Here is a 26,452-nt window from a genome sequence, read left to right as displayed (position 1 = left end):
TTTGCCGGACATACACAAAAAGTGCACACACACACATTTTCGCTTTCTGGTAGACTAACAATCCAATAATATGAAAAGAGAAAAACGGCTGCTAAGTCGACACATTTGTATTCATTTTACAACTCAAAAGCAAATAGTTCTAACCATGCTGCAAAGATATGATTGCAGCTTCTCCATCTCCTCCTCCGCCTTCACTCATCATGAGTGGAGTTATCTGCAAGAATTGATGAAATATTTCGGTGTAGAATTTCCCTTTTCTTAGCAAGAGAAGCTATTCACCCATTTATTATGTGAATTTTTTTGTTTTTCACAAAAAAAAAACCTCACAAATAAACATTTGCTTAGGCAAACATATGAAGACATGTCACCTACATATGTCACGTTTATCCTTTAGCGCAAAAAAAAAAAAATAAATAAAATAAATGAATAAAATTTAAAAAAAAAAAAAAAAAAGAGAGAGAATCATGGGTAACATCGGTCTTGCAACAGGGTAACCATGTCGGCAGGATTGGAGTTTAGGTGGCGACTAACCTCGAACCCAAAACAACTCAAACCAAAAACGAAAGGGACACAAATCTCGATTCATCGGTTTGTCTCCATGGAAACAATGACCATATCGTTCAGTTTGCAAATAAGCTGAACTTATTTTTCAAAATTAAACAAAACAGAATTTTTTTTTTAATTTATTTTTAATCAATATTCTAAATTTCTTTTTATATTGACCTATTTTGATATTAATCTTTTTCTTTATTGAAAACGTATCGCTGAAAGACATTAATATTAATTCAATTTTGAAAACGTATCGCTGAAAGGCATTAATGTTAATTCAATTTTGAAAACGTATCGCTGAAAGACATTAATGTTAATTCAATTTTGAAAACGTATCGCTGAAAGACATTAATGTTAATTCAATTTTGAAAACGTATCGCTGAAAGACAATGTTAATTCAATTTTGAAAACGTATCGCTGAAAGACGGTAATGTTAATTCAATTTTGAAAACGTATCGCTGAAAGACATTAATGTTAATTCAATTTTGGTGATATTTGTACACTCCGGGTAGTATTTTGAATTAAAATTCGATTTTAGTGATAAAAAACCGCTGGAAATGAAAAAAAAAACAATATAAGCATATTTTTTAAAATAAAAAAAACAAAGCAATTTTTAAACCGGTGAATCGAGATTTGTGTCCCTTTTGTTTTTGGTTTGGGTTGTTTTGGGTTCGAGGTTAGTTGCCACCTAAACTCCAATCCTGCAAAGCGGGGACAAGGCAAATCGTCTGGTTTTCATAAACCAAGAGGAATGTGTTTTATGCTTCCCTAATACGTAGTCACTTTTCGTTACAAATTAGGATATCTGGTGTGGTGTATCTTAAATAGTATGTGACTAAACCTTTCACCTGGCAATGTTTTGACTGGGCAACGCCGGGTGAATACAGCTAGTAATACAATATAGTTTTTGATAGAAACCAAATACCTAGACAGCTATTTATGTGCCTAATTTACCTGTTTTAAACCGCCCCCCCCTCAATGTAAACACAGAATTTCTGTTAAATGTTAAACGGTATTCTACTCGGTAAATGTCACTGCGTTTCTTACAGAAAAGCCGTTAATTAAACTGCAGAAGCACCTGTTAAACTACACATCTTCTATAAATAAATACCCCCCCCCAAAAAAAAAGAACGAAAAACATAAAAATATGTTTTTGTAAACCGTTTGTGAAAACTTAATGTTTAGATCAATTAAAAAACAAAAAAGTATGTAAGAGCACAAAAAATATGAATCAATTTTTTTTTTTTTTTTTTTTCAGAAAACTTTCTTGTTTTTTCAAATATCTGCTAAAGAATTCCTCCACGTTGTGATAAGTCACTTTACTACACGCTTGCATACGCGAACGTATCACGTAAGAAAACACTAACGTAGCGTTAACGAAGGCAGTGAATGGTGCAAAATAGTCTCAGGGTCGCGGGGTTAATATCATGCAAACGGAAATTTGCGACGGGTTTGATTATCAGATTCGTTGCCAGCGACCTCGATTACCTCTAAAAAAAACAAATTAGAGTGGTCGATGTTCTGATGTAGCGTAAGGTAATACTTAGCTATTTCAATTCAAAAACTGTTTCAAAATCAAAAAAAAAAAAAAAAAAATCCAATGTTTCTTTAATTCGACAAAATGTTTCATTTAAATTATTTATTTGTTTGAAAAAAAAATTCCTTTATAAAAATTTAATGTTGCTTTCATTACAAAACTGCTTGTTGGTACGGGTTTAGGTTCTTCCAAGTCCCAAAACTACCGACCAGCTTTAATAATTACTAAACGTACAACAAGTATAAACGACAAGAATTTATTAACAAACATGAAAACATGACAACACTGCAATTCAGAACATTAAGGTAAAAAGATTACTCACTTCAATAGTGGGGTTTACGGGAGGAGTGAGGACTGTATTCTAGAGTTGTACTCTGCCTGTCCAGCATTGTCTTTTAGGAGAAGAATTTTTTGCGTCCGTGCCTCATGTGTACGGACTCTCCTCTTCTTTTCTCAAGGAACCTCACTCCTTACCCTACACCGGTAATCCGGTGCTCTTATTTGTTCCCCTACAGTACTCCCCCCCAAAATACGGAGTACCTGAAATAAATGGGCAACATTTTTAATTTTATTTAAACCGTCACAAATTTTTTTAAATGTGCTGGCCATCTGACATGTCTACCTGACCGTGTCTTTTTCTTTTCTACTTTCTGAAGCGTCATATCTACCGGCATGGCGTTTGGGGGTGATACTTTCAGATATATCTCTTCCAGTGCTGTGGGTTTTAACCTGTCTACCGAAATGTTTTATTTCTCATTCTTGATAAGCACCTTGAAAAACTTATTTTGTCTCTCCACAACCTTAAAGGGGCCCCGATACGGCGGTTGCAGGGAATGACTCCTTTCCGTATCACGGATAAAGACGTGCATGCAAGTCTCTAAACCCTTAGGTACATATGGGACCATGTTCCTATTCGAGCCTGAGGGAGAATATGCTATCTTGGCCATTTTTGTTGTTAGCCAGTCGACAAACGCTGTCATGTCCATAACTTTTTTTGGTGCTTCAAAAAAATATTGTGCTGGCAACCGCAATGTGGTTCCATATAGAGCCTCCGCTGCTGAGCACTCCATATCTCTTTTCACCGTTGTTCGCAGTCCCAACAATATTAGTGGCAGATGTTCTAACCACCTTGTATTGTCCGTAAGCTGTGCCCGTAAGGAGGCTTTCAGACTGCGATGTAGTCGCTCGACCATACCGTTTGCCTGGGGGTGATAAGCCGTGGTGTGTATACTCTTGGTGCCCAAAAGTTTTGCAAGTTTATGAAAAAGGTCTGACTCAAACTGTCGACCTCTGTCTGATGTAACATTTTGTGGTACACCGAATCTGGCCACCCAGCCAGCAAGGAATGTCCTGGCAGTTGTGTATGCCGTCATGTCTGGCATCGGTAGAGCTTCAAACCATCGTGAGAATCTGTCGATACATGTCAGCAGATAGCACTGACCTTCACATGTCGGAAATGGTCCGGTGATGTCGATATGAATGTGCTGAAATCTCTCATCTGGAACTGGAAACATGCCTAGAGGAGCCCGCGTGTGACGACCGACCTTGGCTTTTTGACACTCCACACACGTTTTCGCCCACGCTCGTGTATCAGCTTTTATTCGCGGCAAGACATATCGGTCTGTTAGTAGCCTTACAGAGGCATTGGCCCCTGGATGCGATAGACCGTGTACTGCCTTAAATATGTCTTTGCGTAGCGATGCTGGAACGTATGGTCGCAGTTTGTTTGTGCTTGTGTCACACACAACTTTTGTGTGGCTGGTAGGGTTGGTAATTGTCACTAGGTTCAATGAAGTTGGATTATTCTGCAGGAGATTTTGTAAATGTTCATCCTTCTGTTGTTCTTTAGACAAGGCATCGACGTCAATTGCCGGCTGCAACAGGAAGGAATTAATTCCCCGCGATAAGGTGTCTGCTGGGATGTTGTCTGCTCCCTTGATGTGCCAGATATCCGATGTCAATTGAAGGATATAATCCATCTGGCGAATCTCTCTGGGAGAATATTTGTCCGAGGAAGACTGTAAAGCGCCTAACAGGGGTTTGTGGTCCGTGAGGATATGGAACTGCTGACCCTCCAAGAGCTGCCGGAAATGGCGTATCGCGGAGAATGCAGCTAACAGCTCTCTGGAAAACTATAGCGTTTCTCAGTCTCTGTTAATTTTTTTGAGAAAAAGGAAATGGGTTTCCAGTCCGCATCACATTTTTGTTGTAGGACCGCTCCAATTCCAATTGCGGGTGCATCCACTGCTAGGCACAGCTCCTGGTTGGGTTGGATGTGAGACAATTTTGCAGTCTCCTGCAACATAGCCTTGATCTTGTTGAATGCTTCTACCGCGTGCTCTGAAAATACAATGTCACACTTCCTCACATTTGTCAACAAACTTGTCAATGGTGAAAGTACTTGTGCACAGTGAGGTAAGAACCTACGATAAAAGTTTATCAGCCCCAAGAATTGACGCAGCTGCCTCATTGTGGCAGGGATAGGGAAATTTTGAATGGACTTGACCATCTCTGGTGATGGGGATATTCCCCCCTCTGAAATATGGTGTCCTAAAAAAATTACTTCGGATTGACCAAAAGCACATTTTAATGGGTTTAGGACTATCCCATATTGCTTCAAACGTTCAAAGACCTGTCGCACATGACCGATGTGTTCCTTTCTAGTTTGGCTAGCAATAAGTACATCGTCAATATATGCACAGACGAATGGCAAATCTGACAACAGAAAAAATAATCATGTTTTATTTATTTATTTATTTTCGGTTATCTCATTAAATAAATCTCACCTGTCTGTTTAAATGTATGTATGTTTGCCTAAAACTTTCAACAGAGGCGGCAGATTTTCACGAGATCAGTATCATTTTGAAGCTCAACTCTTCGGACGACAAATATTGAAAAATTGGCCAAGACCTTAATTCCTTCACCTTCAACTGGGCATTTTTTCTACAGGGAAGGGTCGTTTCGAAAGTCATCCCCTCTTTTCAATTATCTAGCCTTAATTTAAACCTACGTCACTTCTGGATTGGCGATGGGCTAGGTGTATCAGAATTTTTGGCACCCCTAACACAAAACTGCGAATAAAATATTAAAAAAAAAAAAAAAAACCCATAATTTCTCTTTTTAAAGTGGGTTGTTTATTTTCTTTATGGAATATACTTCCAAAATAAACTATTAAAATTGTTTAAAAAATAATAGAAATATTATTTTTTATGTTTTAGAAAACAGTGTTTACAAAGTGCCGGCGCGCCTTAATGCAGCCATTTTTTTATGTAGTGAAATTAATTGAATTTTACGAGTTAAATATTTTTCAATTTTTAAACTTTAAAAATCTATCAAACTTTTTCTATTGGTCCAATTTTTACGATATTTTCAGGGTCAATGTGAAATTTTATGCTCTTTCCAATGAACTAAATATAATCTTTTAGACAAACTTTTTTTTTTAATTCACCCCCCCTATTTTGAAATGTCTATTAAACTTTTAATAATTAATTTACTCACCAAAGTTTTATATATCACAAATTGAAGATAAAACATCAATAAATAAAATATTCTAATTTAAAACAAAAAAAAAATGTTTTTTGGAAATTTACCTGTAAAGTTCAAAGTGCAAAAACCTTTTTTTTTTTTTTAAACCACATTGATTTTTTTTGTTTTTAAGTGGAAGCTTATGTTATGCTTAGAATGTCAAGTAAATATCGGACGCTTACGACAATTTTTTCTATTTCATTCAATGTTTTCTTTTTTTGGATATCAAAAAAACAAATTCACTCGATAAGGAAGTATTAAAATATATCAATCAAAAACTCATGTATTTCATTAAGAGAATAAAATAAAAATAAAAAAATCGGTCGACTCGTTTTTTTGTTTAACAGCAAAAACTTATAAGTGAATGTGTTCAGTTTTTAACTACGGAGGCACCAAAATACTAATTTTGGTTTACCGTACGCACTAAAAAGAGATATTAATTATGTCCCTTTAAAGCCACCTGAAGATAAAGGCAAATAAAATCAGACTTGTCTCCCTTTATTTGAACAGTTAAAAAAAAAAAAATCTGAGTTCGCGTTTTTTTTAAATCCTTGTTTAAAAAAATATTTTATTTAAAAAGGACATGGAATATAAGTATAAATATGGATAAATTCTTAACAATGAACAATTGAAGTACTCACCGAATAGTAGTTTTTATAAGTAAGTGATATTTTGGAATGTATACATATTTTTTTATAATCGAAGTAAGTAAAATTTCATTGATTTTCTTTAAATCTTTTTTAAAGAAAACCGATTTAAAAAAACAAATATTGCATAATTTTCTATTGAACCTGTTATTTTTAAAAAAATTTTGGTCTTTGCTCCTTTAATTAAAAAAAAAAATAGGATTTGAATTACATTTTTCAAGAAGTTATAAGCTTCGAAAGACAGTAAGTCTAAATATTCCAGTGTTTACCACAGATTTTTACTGACGATTTCTGACACTGCTAGCGATAGACGCAACTGTAAACACGTCACATTTTTTTCACATTCTTTTTCTCCTTCAGGTTCGAGCCTGCCTGCTACCACTATTTTTTTTTTTTTTTTTTTTTTTGTTGCTCAACACACATCTCCTGACACCCAGGCTAGTCTATTATATAAATCTCACCTGACTATGAATGTATGTATGTATGTCTAAAACTTTCGACAGAGGCGACGAATTTTCACAAGATCAGTATCGTTTTGAAGCTCGACCCTTCGGACGACAAATATAAAAAAAATTGGCTAAAAACATTAATTCCTTCACCCTCACGCACTTTTCTACAAGGAGGGGTCGATTTTTTTGCTGACATTTTTGTAAGTCATTCAAACCTCGCGTCAACGACGTCGCACAAAAGACGTTATTTCGATCGTCCATGACGTCACACTCGCAGTAGGCGCATTGATAAGAGCGTTTGATTTGTTTTCACCTCTGGCACGTTATGGGTTCTTCGAGCCTGCTTACGTGTGTGCTGAAAACGAATATCGCATTTAAAATTGGAGTCGGCAACTAGTTTTCTCGATATTGCAAACATATTTTTCCGTATGTTTCATGTACGTGACGGCAGAAATGGGGGTGGGGAACGATGTCATAAATTTTTTTCTTTTTTCTTTTTTTTTTTTCTTTTTTTGCGCTCGCAATTTTCCTTTTTTTTTTTTGTTGTTGTTGTTATTGCTCAACCAACAGTGTTTACCACGAATGTTTACCAACACCCTTACACACACCTCCACTTTCTTTTCCGCCTTCGCGTCACGGGTTCGAGCCTGCCTGCCTACTACAACTTTTTGTTGTTGTTGTTGTTTTGCTCAACACACACCTACAAACACCCGGGCAACGCCGGGCACGTCCGCTAGTTTTCAATAATAAAAAAAAATTAACTTCTCATTATCTTATAATTTTATGACATCGTTCCCCACCCCCATTTCTGCCGTCACGTACATGAAACATGCGGAAAAATATGTTTGCAAAATCGAGAAAACTAGTTGCCGACTCCAATTTTAAATGCGATATTCGTTTTCAGCACACACGAAAACCCATTCTAGTTTTTAAAGGTATGTTGTGCGTTGGTCTACCAGGCCACATTTACCAAAAATGAAGGGTTTGCCGATGTATTCGAAAATTCAAGATGGCGTCTCGCACCCTCTTTAACACCGTAAGTTTGGAAAAAGGTGCTATAAATAAAAAACTATACAAAATACTATTAAAACCCGCCGAATATATGTCAACTTATGTCACGGTAACATATATTGAGCGAGTTTTTAACAGTCCGGTTTTTTATTTATAACATCTTTTCCCAAACTTACCGTGTTAAAGAGAGAATCAGACGCTATCGTGAATGTTCCAATACATCGGTAAACATTGTATGTTTTTCGAGTTGAATAAATATTGTTACATTGAATAAAAACACAAAAAATATATCCAGGTTGGCAGAAAAGTAACTTATCTTGCCTTTGATAACATTTATTTGTTATATATTTGTTTTTTGACAACTTTTTCGAATCTATGTGTACAGTAATACAAACCCAAAATGAATTCAATTTATCGTTTTATTATATGCTTTAAATTTAATTACCCCCCTAAAAAAAAACAAATTTAAATAAAATCGTTATTTTATGTTTCCAATGTAATGCTCTCCCACTCCCACACACGCACACCACAAAAAAAAAAAAAAAAAAAAAAAATGAATTTATGTTTTGCCGCCCTTACAGTCACCAAACTGAAAAAAAAAATGCTAGGGGTGACATGTCTCGTTAAACGCTACGTGGCCAAGAAGTGGGTACTCATTTTACGTTTATTTTATATAGGAAAGTCATCCCCCACTCTAAAATATTAAATTTTCTTTTTCTTTCAAAATTTCTTTTTTTTATATTTTTAAATGTCGTTTAAACGTGATAGGCAGGCACACACACACACACACACACACACACACACACACACACACACACAAAAAGTAGATTTTTATTTTTTTTTTTTTTAGGAGTTAAACAACGCTGGGTCACGTCGTAAAAAATACTTATTTTTCTCGGTGATGGTGTGGTCACAAAGTACGTATTCAATTTAATATTACGTTATAATTGAAAACTGATCGCCGACGATAAAAGTCATATATATATATTTTTTTTTTTTCATAAATTCTTTTGGAATCTGAAAGTTAAGTTTGAGGTGAACGTGATCCCCACCGCCCCCCCCCCCAAAAAAAGGGGGTAAATTGTGGAATTTAAAAGTGGGGTTCAATTTCCTAAACGTCCGCCAAATTTTGAAAATATTAAGTTTAAGCATGCACACTTAAAAAAAGAAAAATGACTGGATTTGACATTAAATAACACCAAAAGGGCTGATATGTCGTCAAGCAAAACAAACGAAATTTTAATTAAATATTTTTGTCTGTTATTAATACGCGATTCATTAATGCGCCATTCATTTTTTTTTTTTTTTTAATTCTGTAATAATTGTTTCACACTCGTTCGCGCTAATCGCGCGTTTCTGCCGCACCGAAAGTCCTATCAAGCATCAGTAATTTTAGGGGCCCCGGAGCCCATTGTGAGGGGGTGGGGTGAGACACAAAATAAAACGACTCACAGCTTTAAAGCTTAAAACAAAAGCGGGAAAATGTATCTTTTTCGGCATGACCTACCTGAATCTCTTTCGCCTGTTAGTTTTACCTCCAGTGGCAGTGAGATTGTAAGGCCTATTTAATTGTCGGGGGGGGGGGGGGCGGAACCGGGATTTTTGTTATTTGTTTTTCAAACAGAAACCCTTATTGACCATTAGCAGCAGCAGCAGCAACAGTCAAGCGCGTATATATTTATGAAAGTCGGTGGGGGTTGGGGGACAAACAGAATAGGAAGGGTTAACAGGTTATAACCTGCTCTTAAAACAAAGCAAGGCGACAAAGATGAAAATAGTAAGATTCAAACCCGAGGAGGGGGATGTAGAAAGGAAAAGGGATTTTTAGATAGAGGTATGAGGTAGAGACGGGAGAGAGAGGGGTTGTAAAAGAGGAAACATAAAGAGAGGGGTTGTGAGGAAAGAGAAAGAGAGGGGACGAGGAAAGAGAAAGAGAGGGGCGAGGAAAGAGAAAGAGAGGGGGCGAGGAAAGAGAAAGAGAGGGGGCGAGGAAAGAGAAAGAGAGGGGGCGAGGAAAGAGAACGAGAGGGGGTGAGGAAAGAGAACGAGAGGGGGTGAGGAAAGAGAACGAGAGGGGGTGAGGAAAGAGAACGAGAGGGGGTGAGGAAAGAGAAAGAGAGGGGGTGAGGAAAGAGAACGAGAGGGGGTGAGGAAAGAGAAAGAGAGGGGGGTGAGGAAAGAGAAAGAGAGGGGGGTGAGGAAAGAGAAAGAGAGGGGGTGAGGAAAGAGAAAGAGAGGGGGTGAGGAAAGAGAACGAGAGGGGATAAGACAGAAAGAGGGGGATAAATAAAGAGAGAGAAAGGGGTGAGGAAAGAGAAATAGGAGTAGAGGGATAAGGAAAAGAGAGGGATTGAGAGGAGAAGGGGTTTAAAGAGAGAGGGATTGGGAGAGAGAGGGGTTGAGAAAGAGAGAGATGGAGGTGAAAGAGAGGGGGTGTCGGGAGAGACAGGGGGGCTTCAAGAGAGAGAGAGAGGGTGTCGAGAAAGAAAGGGGGTCGAGAAAGAGGCTGTCGGGAAAGAGAGAGCGGATGAGGAAATAGAGAGGGGGTGTGGAAAGAGAGGGAATGAGGAAAGAGAGAGAAGGTAAGGAAAAAGAGAGGGAGGGGCATATATAGAGAGGGGATGGAGAAAGGGAGAGGGGGATGCAGGGAGAGAGGAAGATAGGGAGAGCAAGGATGTGAATAGAGAGAGGGGTTAAAGAGAGAGGGTATAGAGAAAGAGAACGAAGGCATTGAGAGGGGAGATAGAGAGGGATAAGGGATAAAGAGCGAAGATAAATAGAGCGAGAGGAGGCACTAGACAAAAGGTTTAGAAAAAAAAAGAAAAAAGTGTGTAAATGTGGAGAAAGGGTGAGGGGGGGATAGGAAGCACATCAAAGAATATAAAGAGGTCCATGCCAAGTGATGTGTGTCACAGTTGGTTTTCATTGATATAAATGTTTTATAATGTCTTTGTGACAATGCCACGAGTCCACAAATGTTAATGCAGATTTGAGTCAATATCCAATATCATTTAATGAAGGAAAAACATCAAAACCTATAAAATCCCAACTAACACCGAAGAAAATACATTTTACATCTAAATAATTACCCACTAAAAGCATTTAATGAACATAGCTCAGGTGAAGATAACATATCATTCAACAAGTTCCTGTGTGTGAAATACAGATGGTGCCACTAATTAAAAAGACATGATTTTTATAAAGTACTAACCTTCAAATGACATAGCAAAATTTGAGTTCAATCGAATTATTTTTTTTTTAAACTTTCTAAGTAGAGATAACATATAATTCAATAAGTTCTTACGTGTGACATGTGCGAGGTGCCTTCAATAAGTTTCCAGACTTTTTTTGTACAGTCATTTAAAATTGTCATACACTCTTATAAATACAGAATGTTATTGCTATATATCTTATGAGATAACTGACCAATTTTTATGATGTCAGGTCCAAATGAACAGCTACAGCAGGAAGTAGAATATACTCTACTAAAGTCTGGTTGTCACAACTGGTGATATTCAAAAATGCTATCTGAACGTGAGGACTCTTTAGAAGAAAGATATGCAATAAAATTCTATTATAAATTTGGAAAATAAAAATGCCACAGAAATTCATGGAATGCTTCAAACTGCTTTTCGACCATCTTGCATGAATCAAGCATCAGTTTTTAAGTGGTATAAGAGATTCAAGGAAGGCAAGAAGTCTTTGAGGGATGATGAGAGGTGTGGGAGGAGTAATGAAAGAACACCAGAGTTGATTGGTCAAATAAAGAATTTCATGGATAAGGATCGTCATGTGACTATAGAGACAATAAATGCACAGTTTGATGTCAGTGTGGGAACTGTGCACACAACTATTTGTGAGGAACTGGAGATGCAAAAGATTTGCATGAAGGCACCAGTCCACAACTCCATCCTCGTCACAGACTATTTGACCAAGATGGGCATCAAGACCTCACTTTCCCTACTGTCCAGATCTTGCTCCCTGTAACTTTTGGTTATTCTCCAAGTTCAAGGAAAACCTTCAAGACTGAAATAATTGAGATGAAAGAGGCTGTGGCAAGGGGCATTGACAAGCTCACACAGCAGGAGTTCTATGGGGCCTTCCAGGAGTTGTTGGAATATTACAACAAGTGCAGTATATAAGGCCACCATTCGCCCATGTATGGAGTATTGTTGTCACATTTGGGCGAGTGCATCTGCTGCTAGTCTCTCGCTCCTAGACAAGCTTCAAAAGAGAGTCACCAATCTGATAGGCCCTGAACTGGCATCTGAGCTTCAGCCTCTGTCCCATCGACGAAACGTTGCATCCCTCTGCCTGTTCTACAAGTATTTTAATGGTGAATGCTTTGACGAACTGCAGACACTTGTGCCCCCACGACGTAGACACCCTTGACAAACCCGACAGGCAGCTAAATCCCACCCCCATACAGTAGAGATCCCTAGATGTAAAAGATCTTTCTACTCCAGTAGTTTCTTCCCCAGAAACGCTAGACTTTGGAATTCCATTCCAGGTCCCTGCTTCCCCAACTGTACTGACATGCAGAAGTTCAAGTGTAACGTGAACAGACATCTTGCTGCCCAAATCCCAACATAGTGCCCCAGTAGTTGCTGTCCCTGATAGTAGCCCCCTACACCAAAGTGGGAATGTGCCTTGTTTGGGGTGAAAATGTAATAAAATAAAAAAAAAAATTTTTTTTTAAATTACAGCCAGAGGAGATTATTTCGAAGAGGACTAGAGTTTCATGTGTGCCTTATCAATAAAAATGCATATATGAAAAAAGTCTGGAAACTTATTGAAGGCACCTTGTCTCGTAGTTAACTGGTTATTAAGTTAGAGGAAAATAATACCTCTAACTTCTTTACTAACTCAGCATTTTGAGAGATAAAAGTAAATTGTAATGGAACATTAAAAAATCTATGCATCTCATATAGAGATCAAGTGTTAGTGCCAGGAATGGTTCCAAGTATTTTTGAGAACTTCGACTAAAGTAAAATGAAATAAGTGATTAGAGTACTTGGAAAAATCATTTATAAAAAAATGAAACATGCATGGTCCCCCGTGAGTGCACATTGAACGAGATAAAAAAAAAATGACTAAGTTCAGCATTTGCCACCACTCCCCTCCCCCAAAAGTCCACAGGGGACGTCAAATCCTAGTGAAAATGAACAAACGGTGCAGTTTTAGGCCTTAACATATGTAAATTTGAGTTCTGCACCATGCAAAAAAAGAAATGACTAAGTCCATCATTTGCACCCCACCATTTAGCCCCAAACGTCCCCAAGGTCTTAACATATTTAAATTTGAGTTGAGCACCATGCAAGACTGCTAAATAGACATACAGAGAAAATTTTTGACAAATATGGTAAAATAGTCCCAAAAATGGAGTGTTTTTATTAGCCCTAAAAGAGCCCCTGGGGCACGCTCAAGAGTTATCGCAAAGTATAGACAAACAAAATTATATAGAAATCAGTTAGAACTTTCCCAAACGTTTTATAAAAATCCAAGGCATCAATTCTTTTTAATAAGCACAAAAGTGTCAATTTTAGCCATTTTAACCCGAAATAGGAGCAACCAGAATTTTCTTGGAAAATCCGTTTTGTTACTTTTTTACTCATATCATGTTTAGTGTTTGTGCAAAATTTCAAAAAGTTCCAAGGCGTAATTATTGAGAAAAGTGTGGACAAATGAACGGACAAATAGACAAACAGATGAGGGTGAATTTACAGGTCCATACTCCTTTTGTCGGGGGACCAAAAAGTGATATTCTGCTGAAGGTTGAAAGTTCAATCCTCAGTGTAGGGTGACCAAAAAATACAATTGCAAATTACTTAGGACCTCTATCCAGCCATGGCAGATGGAACAAGAGCACTCTACCCCTGTGAAATAAATAAAGGGTTCTGCTCAAAATCCCGTCCAAATTCCAGAGTTCGACAGAAACATATCCGAGTTTAACAAGATATACCTGAAGAAGTTTAGAGGTTACATCAAATGAAACGTTGAAAAAGTCACACTCAACATGAGAACAGTAGTCCGATGAATCCAAATAATGCGAAAACAAGCGGAAATATTTATAACATTAAGAATACTTACTTACCAAACAGCAGAACGTACTTTGTCCTCTTTTGAAATTCAAATAAATTTAAAGTCAACTCACCTGAAAAACAAAAGAAAATATCGATTAGATAAAAAGAACTTCCCCTCTGTGCACAAACTAAAAGTTAAGAGCTATACAAGATACACATCCTTAGATTCAATGTGAATTATAACATCATATAGATGAAATGGCCAATAATATCCTTTTTCGCCGATATATATTATCTTTAATAGATTACTTCTCTCTGCTGTTAAAATAGTTTCTGTGTGGAAATGTTGATGATTATACAGGCCTGTTGCAAGAGAGAAGAGTTCACGTGTGCTTGTGTCTATAATAGTCGTGGAAATGTGCATCACGAAAGATTAGAGACAGTTCTGTAGGATTAGTTCGTGGAGATAGCCATGTTGGCTTATTTGTATTCATGCTAACCTGGGGCCAATGGCCCGGGCGAAATCGTGCTCCAACAGAAGGGTGTGGTGTCAGCAAGATGGCTGTTCATATTACATTTGAGTTTCTGTATATCAGTACTGTCAGGGGAGCAGGGACCCAGGAGGGAATTCTAAAATGCAACAGTCCGATGGAAAAAGCTATTCGAGTAGAAGGCTTTTTTTTCTTTTTTTTTTTTTTTTACATGGGGGTCACCACTTATCAAGGCCCGAAGGCCACTCAAGGATAAGGATTATTGCGTGTACAGTAATTACGGCATCTAGGGATCTCTACAGTGTAGGGGTGGGATTTATCTGCTTGTCGAGTTTGTCGGGGATATTGTTGTCAAGAGGGTACTAATGCTCAGGTTTTCATAAGAGCACTTGCCATTGAAATACTTGCAAAACAGGCACAAGGATGCCATGTTTTGGCGATTGGACAGAGGTTGGAGTTTAGTTGATGGTTCAGGACCTACCAGGTTGGCAACTCTTTTCTGGACCCTGTCCAGGAGTGAGAGACTAGTGGTAGATGCACTAACCCAGAGGTGGCAGAACTGCACGCCTGTGGAATTGTCTTCCGTTTTCCTGCTTTCTGGCTGACTACAATATGGTTGTCTTCAAGTCTAACGTAAATAAGTTCTTGATGAGCCGTTCCATATAAGTTAACAAATTTACCGAATTTTCATTACTAATGATTACTATATTGTCCAATTTCTACTGTACACTCTTTAACCCTTATCCTTGAGTGGCCTCTTGGCCTTGATAATGTGGTGATGCCTGTGTAAAAAAAAAATTTTTTTTTTAAATACTGCATGCATGGGCGAACCGTGGCCTTGTAGATATACAGGATACTCTCAAGTGTGAGTAATCTTTTAGCACGGTAGAAAGCGCCCACTTTCCTTGCTGCAGTCATAGAAATTGCCTCAATGTATTTATCAATTGCTTTGGAATCGAAGGCGTTAAATAATTGCATGAAACTTTTTTTGGTTTCAGAATTATTTTTAGATGCATCTTGCTTGTTTGCATTCTCTGGATTATTCCGATTATGGTCATCATCTTGGATGCTGTTCTCACAACTTTTCGGCTGATATAAACTCTCACCTTCTACCCCGTTACAGCTGACAGAACAAGAAAAAGATACCCTCAATTAAAGTAATTATTCCATTCAATATTCCCTATGGATTTTCAAGTTCAATATAAACGTAACAGAGTGCGGACGCACGTACGGCAGCTGACTGCAAATGACCGAGCTCTGACGTCATGACAAGGAAGAAAAAAGACTAAGAAGAGAATATATGCACAGACCGTGGATCACATCAGAGAAGGACAGAAATGGAGAGGTTATACACGGTGGCCAAGGGCGACACAAAAATACCTGTAAATAAATGTCTAAATAAATGTTGGTTGTTCCTCTAAGGAAAAAAGTGAGTCGAGTTGAATTTCTTTCTTATGTTTTTTTGCAACTGAGTCTACAACGTGGTGGGTCTCTATATATTACCAATTTAACACGTGTAAACATGTGTTATGTTATATAAAGATTCTCGAGTTCAACTACAGCTGAAGAAGATCAGAGGTTACATCGACCGGAACATTGTTTTGAATAGCATTCAATATGAGAGTAGCAGTCCGAATAATCCAAATACAAATTCGTATGTTCTATTCAGCATTTTCAAACCTCTCGTGGTATTAGTCATTATTAATACAACAGGCGGCAATCTTGACAATCGTAGGTTAAATAGGAAACATGGCGGCCTGAAGCTGATGTCACTTGGGGAAATGAAAAATGCGAAATCCAAATATATGAAGCGAAATACGTTTTAATAGTTTTTGATGCAAAAAAAAAAAAAAAAAAAAAAAAAGTGATTTTTTTTTTTTTTGCGTCTTTTTTTTTCCAACTTTTGTTTTTTTACCGAAACCTTTTTAAAGAGATTCGTTTGTTTAACGAGAATTTGAATAAAATAATGAGCATTTATTAAAAAATAAAATAGAATCATTAAAAATATACTCGTAATTTTTTTACCAATAAAAAAATTACTCATATAAAGTTATCCCCCTCAAATATATATATATATATATATATATATATATATATATTCAAATTAAAATTCTTGTGAATTATTATTATTTCAATTATTTTTAATTATTAGTCAAAACTCAAAATTTAATTTAGTTTAATTCAGTGTAAGTTATAACTAATTAAATATGAAATCACAAAACTAATCCTAACAATGACATTTCTGAATTTTTTAAATGACGATTGGTTATTCGTATTATTTGGATTCATCGGACTACTGTTCTCACCTGGAGTGTGACTTTCACAACGTTTCAGTCGATGTAACCTCCGACCTTCTCTAGAGAAGGTTTCCATCGAACTTGGGAATGTTTCTGTTGAACTTAAGAATTTGGGTGGCATTTCAAGCGGAACTGTTTATTTACTTCACAAGAGTAGCAATTGCGAATTACTTAAGACCTCTATCCAGTCACGGCTGACAGAACAAGAACATGCTACCCCGTGAAGTAAATAAAGGGTTCCATTCAAAATTCTGTCTAAATTCCCGAGTTTTAAATATATATATATATATATATATATATATATATATATATATATATATTTCTTATAAATACCACTTTACAAGGGACAGATGCTCATGTTCATTTTAAAAAATGTTGAGCTTTTATTAGTAACAACTTGCATACAATTGTTTTGGCATATAAGTATATAATAATTCATTAATTACAGTAGAACCCCAGGATACGGCATTAAAAATTAGTAACAAAATACAATACAGTATATAATACATATGTATATAATCAAATAACATTATAAATAACACCATAAGGCGGGGAAAATACTGTAACCAGGGGCCAGAAAAACATTGTATTTCATATCGTAACCTGAAAAATAACGTATCCTAGGGCCACTGTATCCTGGGGTTCTACTGTATAGTTTTGCACAACTAGGCATCACATCAACGCATAAAAAACTTCTTTTTTTTTAAGTTTCCACATCCTATGAACTAAAATGCCATACATTGGAAGCTATATTGTGGATTAAAAAAAGCCAATATCTGCCATGTTAATTAAGAGAGTCCTATTCAAGAGATGTGAAAACTTCAGAAAATTGATTTTTCTATGCACTGATGAGCTTGCCCAGTTGTGCAAAATTATAATTTATGAACTATTGTATACTTATGTCAACATAGGGTTGAAACAATTGTATGCAAGTTGGTATAAATAAAAGTCTAACATTTTTCAAAATTGAGCAACAATGTGTGTGTCTTTCTTGTAACATGGTTTTTAAGAAATATAGAGTGTCCAAAAAGTCACTAAAGGCTTGAAAATCTGTCATTTTACCATTTTTTCTCTATTTCAGATATTTTACAGATAATATTTTGAAAATTAATTATGGATAAGTATAGCATGGAGTTTCTCAGACAATGTTTTGGTGACAAAATTATCTCTCGCTATAGCAATGTTAAATGGGCAGGATGTTCCCCAGACTTGACTAGCCCCAACTTTTTTTTGTGGGGATATCTCAAAGAAAGAGTCTATGTTAACGAACCCCAAACCCTTCAAAAATTGAAGGAAAACATCAGGAACGAAATAAGGTAGTCAAATCGCAATCCCAAGATTCTGCAATCTGTCATGAATAATGTTTTGGAAAGAGCACAAATATGTGAAGCTGAAAATGGGCAACATTTAAAAGACATTATTTTTTATAAATACAGATTGTTTGAATTTAGCGTTTTCTTTTTTCTTTTTTTTTTTTGTAAAAAGATTTCCCAATGTCTTAGTCAGATTGTGTGAAAATTACACAAAGATATCATCAAAAATAAAGAATCTATTTAAGTTCAAAATCCTTCAGTGACTTTTTGGACATCATGTATTTATAGCTTTAGTGTTGCACTATTGAGCTATTTAAATTAAAAACTTTGTGTTATTTATTTATATGTAATTACTATTCCAAGTAGAAAAATTACATATAGGAAAAAAAAAAAAAAAAGATTTTATATTTTAAAAGCAAAAAATCATACATAAAAATTTGACCGGGTATTATAGCTCGGTGGTAAAACATGGGCAGTTATGAGTTCAATCCTTGTTAAAAGTTTAGCCATTCTGACGATGGGTGATACCCAGAAACATGTGTACATGTATAACATGTAAAAAATATTTAAATAAAAAAATATTTAAATATTTGATAAATAAAATTAATAATAATAATAATAACAACAACAACAATAATATGCCGCACCAAAAAAAGGGGCGATGCAAATAAATGTGCTGCTTTACAACTCATGCTCTCTGTCGATCCAAGTTATGACAACGGGGCCAGCACTCTCAAAATGCAAATCTGGACGGTTCAATGCTTGAAGGCACAGTTATGGTCTTTGGTGTGGTTTCAAGTGAAGGCCACATCATGCCACCTCATATCTTTGGAGTTGGCTTGAAAATTAGCACCAAAGTGTATCTGGACAACCTGAAAAATGTGGTGATCCCCTAGTGCAATCAGGTGGCCGCTGACAGGCCCTGGGTGTGACAGAAGGACTCAGCGCTGGCCCATAAGTCCAAAGAGGCCCAGAAGGCTTCAGAAGGAGTGCTATGACTTTATATTTTCTCTCACTGCAGCTTCCACGTCCCCGCCCAATTTAAACCTACTGGACTACTTTGATTGGTTATACGTCAAGTCATCACCAACATGACCTCCCACAGCACCAAAGCCAGCCTGATCACCGCCATCCACCGAGTATTCGCCAAGCTCCTGCCAGCATTTGTGGAAAAGGCATGCTGCCAGTTCCAGACCTGTATCGAGGCGGTGATCGATGCTGAAGGCGGCTACATTGAATTAATGTCAGCTTTACGACATAATTAAGTTTCCTGAATTGATTTTTTCAATAAAGTTTTAAAATAAACCTGTAGTGTTGTTTTCTTTAGCACGACAAATTTATCATTCCACCCTGTATATAAATATATATATATATATATGATTACTTCATTTAATCACATAAACTTTAAATATTTACTTCAACAATGCTCAATATGTAGGTAGAGCTAGGTAGTAAGTTATAAAATGTATATGGCAATTAAGCTACACAGAATATTCCGCGTTTCATCCATGCTAGGATTCATCATGCTTATGGCATAAGCCTGATGAATCTTAGCGTGGATGAAACACTGAATATTCTGTGTAGCTTAATTGCCATATATATATATATATATATATATATATATATATATATATATACACACACTAGATTACTAGCATGACCCGTTAACCGCCGTTGCCCGGTGGAAGCATGCCCCCTCCTCATAAAAAAATTAAACTACTGTTGTTGTTGGTGGTGGTGGCTAATCCCCAATGTCTAATGTTAAGAACAGGTTTCGGAATCTAAAATTTCAAGTGTTTATACCCCAAATTTCACATTAATATGTCTTCTTTTTTTTCAAATAGTCTGATGAGATGCCAATCTCTCTCTATATATAACAAAAGTGAAAATTTGTGTAGAAACACTTGAAATTTTAGGGTACGAAGAGGACGACCATCTCATATACTCTTCGAATTCACGGTATGGGACAACCAAATATTCTAGATATATCGGATTACTCGATCACATGATTTTCCACTTGGATCCCTACCCGTCAGACCTTGCAGTAATATCCCAGAAACTATTTAACTCATTCTGATATTGGACTGCCCAGGTTGTATAATACCTTTTTTTCTATGACTTTTAAGCACCATTTAAATAACTTTTTAATAACATTTTCAATATATGTGCTGAAAAGCAAAATATTTGTTTATTCAAAGCTGAACATTTTGCTAATTGCATTTCATTTCCTCTGATGATATGAGCCATTATTGAAATATAATTTTTCTCCATATATTCCTGGTTTCAAACAATAAATTCTTAACTTAAATACATTTGTATATATTTTGATCTACAGAATTTAACTTTAATCATTATATATATATATATATATATATATATATATATATATATATATATATATATATATATATATATATACACTCGTGGTCACATTGAATATTGAACAGCTCATATCTTTGGTTCTATGGGACGAAACTACATGAAAATTTGCAGGCTTTTTGAAGATTATAATTTTATTTTATAGTTAGGGTACTGCTAGCAATATTCTATGGTTAAAATTTGATGACAATTGGTAAAAAAGAACCTATATTTTCAAACCAATAAAATATGCCCAAATTTGCCTACATTTGTATGTATAGTGTCCTGGCAAGCCAGCTTTAGTTTTGCTGTTTTGGGATGAATTTTGCTTAGGTATTTTTTGTCTAGTTGTTTCTCCTGTGGCCTTGCCAGGCAACTTATATGTATATATCTATACTAGCATCCAAATAGATTACTGAAATGCTCTTTGGTTCTATGGAACGAAACTACATGAAAATTTGCAGGCTTTTTGAAAATTATAATACTATTTTATGGTTAAAATTTGATGACAATTAGTAAAAAAAGAACCTTTATTTTCAAACCAATAAAATATGCCCAAATTTGTTTGCATATATGTATCTATATTGTGTCCTGTAGGCCAGCTTCAGTTTTGCTGCTTCAGTTTTCTCCCTTGTATATATATAATGTGTGTGCGTGTTTTAAATCTATCTCTTACATGCTTATTGCATGAATATTTCTCTGGTAGATGCATTCCTAGAGTAAAATGAGAGAGACATCCATCTGGTCTCTCCCTCCCCTCGGCCTCCTTCTGAAAGCATCACAATTGTCTTTGTGAAACAGTTACCAACAACGAAAATGGGGGCGTATGGGGTGCATAAAGAGTAAGAAATGTGTGCACAAGAAGCCCAAACAGTCTTAAAGCGACTACCCAACCCCTGCAGGTTCTCTCCTTCACTTCATTCTTACAAATCAACACAGAAAAGCATTGAGAACGTTTCTTCTTCAACAGAAGGTCTTTTAATATGAATAGTGCCGGGTCAGAGGAAGGAAGCATTTCTCCTCCTATCCCATACACCTAGAGGCTGAAGAGCACAAGGATCCGATTTATGACTTCAACACCGTTTAAAAGACTATAAGTCTTGATAACGTGTTAGATTTCAAATGAATAGATGATGTTTTTTGGGGAAGAACTAGCAGGGAGACTCGACATTGTCCCAGATTTAATGAGGATCAACAAATTTTCCATACTACAGTTTTATTGTCATCAAAATCGGTGAAATTACCCATTTTTCAATCAAATCAATTGATTGCCTGCCCTAATTAGGGACCCACTGCGATGAACCGGGAGAAGGATTTACATGTCTACCCACAGTGACTTAGTCCATAATACACTGTAGTCTATATTGCATTGTAGAGATATGATTTTATAAACTTATTATATAATGGCTTAAAGTTTAAAATTCAAAACTCAAGTATCATGGTTCAATTGTCTCCTAAACAGAAACATTCATTTCGAATGTGCCTTGTCTTATCAAAAAATGTACTGTTGATTGTATATGCTTGGCCCTTCTTGTGTGGTGATAAAACGTCTAAAATGCACTTGTGATGTTAGGCTATATAAAGGTGTTAACTTTGCTCAAAATCGAATTATTCCTTCTTTAATCAGTTTTTCAATTATTGATTTTTTTTATGTTTCTGAATTTTTGGAGATGAGGATTGGTTATTCGTTTTATTTGGATTTATCAGACTACTGTTCTCATCTTGAGTGTGATTTTTCACAACGTTTCGGTCGATGTAACCTCCGACCTTTTTCAGGTGTATCTTTTTGAACTCGGGAATGTTTCTCTCAAACTCAGAATTTGAATGAAATTTCGAGCAGAACCCTTTATTTACTTTACAGGGGTAGCATGCTCTTGTTCTGTCAGCCATGACTGGAGTGAGGTCCTAAGTAATTTGCAATTGTATTTTTTTCGGTGGCAAATTACTTAGGACTTCTATATAGTCATGGCTGACAAAACAAGAACATGCTACCCCTGTGAAGTAAATAAATGGGTTCCGCTCGAAATTCCATCCAAATTCCCAAGTTCAACAAGATACATCTGAAAAAGGTCGGAGGTTACATCAACCGAAATGTTGTGAAACTTACATTCAAGATGAGAACAGTAGTTCGATGAATCCAAATAATTGTTGGGGTTTTTTTTTTTGGATGCATTCTGATACAAAACCTATCTAAGCTAACTGCTAAACATAAAGTACATTTGTGTGAAATTGTTAAAAATTTTGGCCCAGCCATTTCTTAGTCCATAGGAAACTAACTCATTACACTTCTATAATATAAATCTCACCTGTCTGTTTAAATGTATGTATGTATGTATGTTTGTATCTGCCAAAAAACTTCCGACAGAGGCGACATATTTTCATGTTCAATCCACGGCTAGGGAAAGGTGCTAGTCTAGCTGAACTGATGAGTTGTGATACAACGAAACAGTACTGTATGTCGATGACTATAAATATATATATATATATGATTGTTGAGCTGAATTAAATCCGATCATATGAAATAGAATGGAGGTGGAAGGACCTGAATACTCAACGTTTCGCCCAATTTATGCGGGCTTTTTCAAGAGGTATGGTCAGTGACCATCCTTCTTGAAAAAGCCTGCATAAATCGGGCAAAACTTTAAGTATTCAGGTCCTTCCACCTCCATTCTATTTCATATATATATATATATATATATATATATATATATACGCCAAATTCTCAACTTATGTATATGTAGTATTTGCAATGTTGCTGTTTCCTAAATATTAATCCAGTGAAACTCCAGTGTTTGCAAAATAATGCTCAATAACAAATAGAGTGATATTACAGCATGAATTTCTTTTATTTATAAAATACTAGCAGGACCACCAGGCGTTGCCCAGTCATGAAATACACTTAAATATGATATTTTAATTTATTTTGTATTTATTGTTATAGAGCCAATTCTCTATTGTTTATTATAGTGTACCTAATATATAGTAATGATTTTAAAAGTTGACTTGGGTGCCATCAGCTAGAATTAAAACCAAAACAAGGAATGTATCAAAGCTGGCGTGCCCCAAGTCCCAACTCTCTTCCTTTTGTTCATCAATGATCTCCCAAATCACATTCATCCATTGACATACACGCAGACGATACCACCATCTATGGCAACACTTCAAAGGCCAACAACAACCAAGGTCGATCTAAGTCTCTCTCCTCCGACCTGGAGCATATAGTGCAATGGGGCAAAAGGTGGCTGGTTAATTTTAATGCATCAAAAACTAAGCTTCTATCTTTTCGCCATAAACGCTCTGATCTCCATGTGCCTAAATTGATATGAATAGCTCTCGTCTAATATATATAATGAAACCTCAACGTCTAATATATATATAGTCTTGGAAGTTTTTAACCTTTAAAACTATACAAAAAAAAAAATTTTTTATCATTCATTAGAAAACTATTTAGTCAGTAAGTCATTCAATCAACTGCAATCACTGCATCAACTTGCTTTCTCGAATTCACTATAGTACCAGTAATATATGTATATATTTTGCATGTTGTATTCACGTGTATTCATTTTGATGCATATAAATATGTATAGATAAAAATCAATACGAAAAATATATAGATGTTTATATCTTTTCTGTATTTATTTTCTATGTGTTGACGTGTAGGAATACAAAAAGTCTTTCGTTTTTTTTCTAAAGATTTTTTTGTATTTCTACACGTCAACACATAGGAAATACATGCAGAAAAGATCTAAACATCTATATATTTTTCCTATTGATTTTTTATAATATTCTTTTTAGTAGTGTACATAAGAATTAAAACGATTTATTGATACTAATATTTAAATTTTGGTGACTTGTAAATTCAAAATGGCGCAATAAAAGATAATCGAAACTTCTCTTCCAATTTTCGGATTCTGTAATCATACTCAAATACATTTTATTTTCTTTTGGTGAATTTATAGTTGCTATCTCTTCTGATGAGTTAAGGGCAAAATAGATTCATTGATTGATATAATGATTAAATGAATGATTTAGCACTATGACACAATACTGTCAAGAATTGTAAATGTAAAGTAGTATCTTCACCGTTCCTTAAGTGCAATTGTTTGGATCTCTTTTGCACTTAGTTCACCAGGAATATTAGTTAGGTATTAGTTTTCGGATTTTGTAATCATTCCAAAATGTTTTTCTTTTTTTTTTTTTTTTGGTGGATTGATATTACTAAAGTTAAGGGAAAAATAGATTCATTGATTGATTGATATAATAATTAAAGGAATGATTTTGCACTACAAAACAGTTACTGTCAAGAATTGTAAATGTCCATGTAATTAAAGCAATAAACGGTAAGATGGTCAACATCATGAAATTTAAAATATAAACTTTTGTCATTTGTTTGTTATATGCTCTGTAATTACATTGATCTTTTTGAATTAAGGATTAGTGTATAAAAAAGTGAAATATAATTGAAACAAAAATCATATTTCCACAGAATATATATATATATATATATATATATATATATATATATATATATATATATATAATGAAATTTCAACATTTATTTGTGCATTCATTATTTTTGCTGACTGTTCATAGTACATGTTTCACCACGTTTCGCCCAACTCATTCTCTGGCCTTATTCGGGTGATTAAACAAGTTTGCAACACACACACAAACATATATATATATATTGTTCTGTCTGTATCGATAACAACATGAACGCAGAAAGTAAAGGTAAAACAAATATATTAAGACGAAAATATAATACATATTTACAAAGGTGCAGTTGTACTGCAGTTGAAAGATTGTCCGGCAGAGGGCGTGTTAAAGTTTTTCATGGAGCAACCGGCCCATGCGTCTTGCCTATCCGGCGTTCGAACACAGCTCCCCGGTCTTGCTGACTTGATACCTTTATCTATATCTTGTTCACCCACGTATGCTAATTAGTCGGCGTCTCCACAACACCCCCCTCCCAAGATTTGAAGTCGTGTAGATTTCAATATCTTTTCCTTTTGGGGTTCATTATCATTGGGTCTATAGCCTTTCTTTTCCTTCCCGATCTCCTCGGTTCGGGCATGGTCTGTGGTGGTTCAATATTAAACGTTTCGTATACTATATCAATTGGATCTTCCTGTTCCTCAGGTTTGTCATATTCGTTGTCCTTCCTATGACGTTTTCTCAATTGATTTTGGTGTCTTTTGTGTATCCCTTTTGGACCTTTTATCATGTAGACAAAGTCGCCGATACGTTTATCTACCGTACCCAACTTCCAATATGACATATTTTTAAAACATTTAAAATATACCTGATCACCAGGTTTAAACCTTTTGCGTGATGTGTGGGTCGTTTTATATACGATTGCTTGCTTTGGTATTAATTTATCAAATGGTGATTTTATTTTTCTCGCAAACATTAATTCTGCTGGCGATAATTTCGAAGGTGTATTTGGGTTCTCAGTTATCCTGTATATTTGCAGGAACTGTTGTAATGCTTTATCCGTCGGTGTCCCTATCGATTTTCGAAGGGCACGCTTTATCGTATCTACGAACCTTTCCACTAATCCATTTGATCCAGGATGGAACGGTGATGTAGTTATATGGTTTACCTGAAACAATTCACAAAAATCCTTGAAAACACTTGAAGTAAATTGTGTTCCGTTATCTGTGATTACAATGTCTGGTACCCCAAAACGTGCAAATATTTCATGCAGAAAACTTATTGTCTTATCTGTCGTTGGGGTTTTACCTGCTTTACTTCTGGCCACCTGGAAAAGCTATCTACTATGATTAGGTAGTATTGTCCCGCAAAGTCTAGATGAATGCGTCACCATGGATGGTCAGTTTTTTTCCAAGGTTTATGAACTATCGGTGGTGCCTTAGCTGCTAACACACAACCTTTACATTTGTTTACTGTTAATGCAATATGCACATCCATATTACGCCAGTAAACATAACTCCTCATAAGTGTCTTCATCCTATTTATACCCGGGTGTGCTGTATGAAAATCACATGAGATTTTTTCTGTAAGGTTTTCGGTACAACCACTCTTTCACAATATAATAATACCTCATTGCATAAGTAAAATATACTTTGCGTTTTTCCGTCATTTTCCCTTAATTTTTTCTTTATGTCTTTGATGACGTTGTCATTTTCAGCCTCCCTTTTTATATCGGTAAGCGTGACTGATAATTCCCTTATTATATTCGCCACCATAAAAATATGTGCACATTTAATATAAAAGGTCATCGAGTAAGAT

At 35.7% G+C, this 26,452-nt stretch overlaps 1 protein-coding gene across 1 annotated transcript in view; it reads right to left on the bottom strand.

Moving 5' to 3' along the window:
• Positions 1–26,452, bottom strand: part of LOC145265530 (uncharacterized) — a 193,449-nt gene that overhangs the window by 93,992 nt on the left and 73,005 nt on the right. Inside the window, exon 2 of the mRNA XM_080121458.1 lies at positions 13,809–13,872. The gene's annotated coding sequence lies outside the window, so the exon portion shown is untranslated. The remainder of the gene's footprint in view (positions 1–13,808; positions 13,873–26,452) is intronic.

Source organism: Euprymna scolopes, chromosome 40 (genome assembly GCF_053919585.1).
Source record: "Euprymna scolopes isolate OS-2025 chromosome 40, ASM5391958v1, whole genome shotgun sequence".
NCBI classification, from domain to species: domain Eukaryota; kingdom Metazoa; phylum Mollusca; class Cephalopoda; order Sepiida; family Sepiolidae; genus Euprymna; species Euprymna scolopes.
This window is presented reverse-complemented; position numbering and strand designations above follow the sequence as displayed.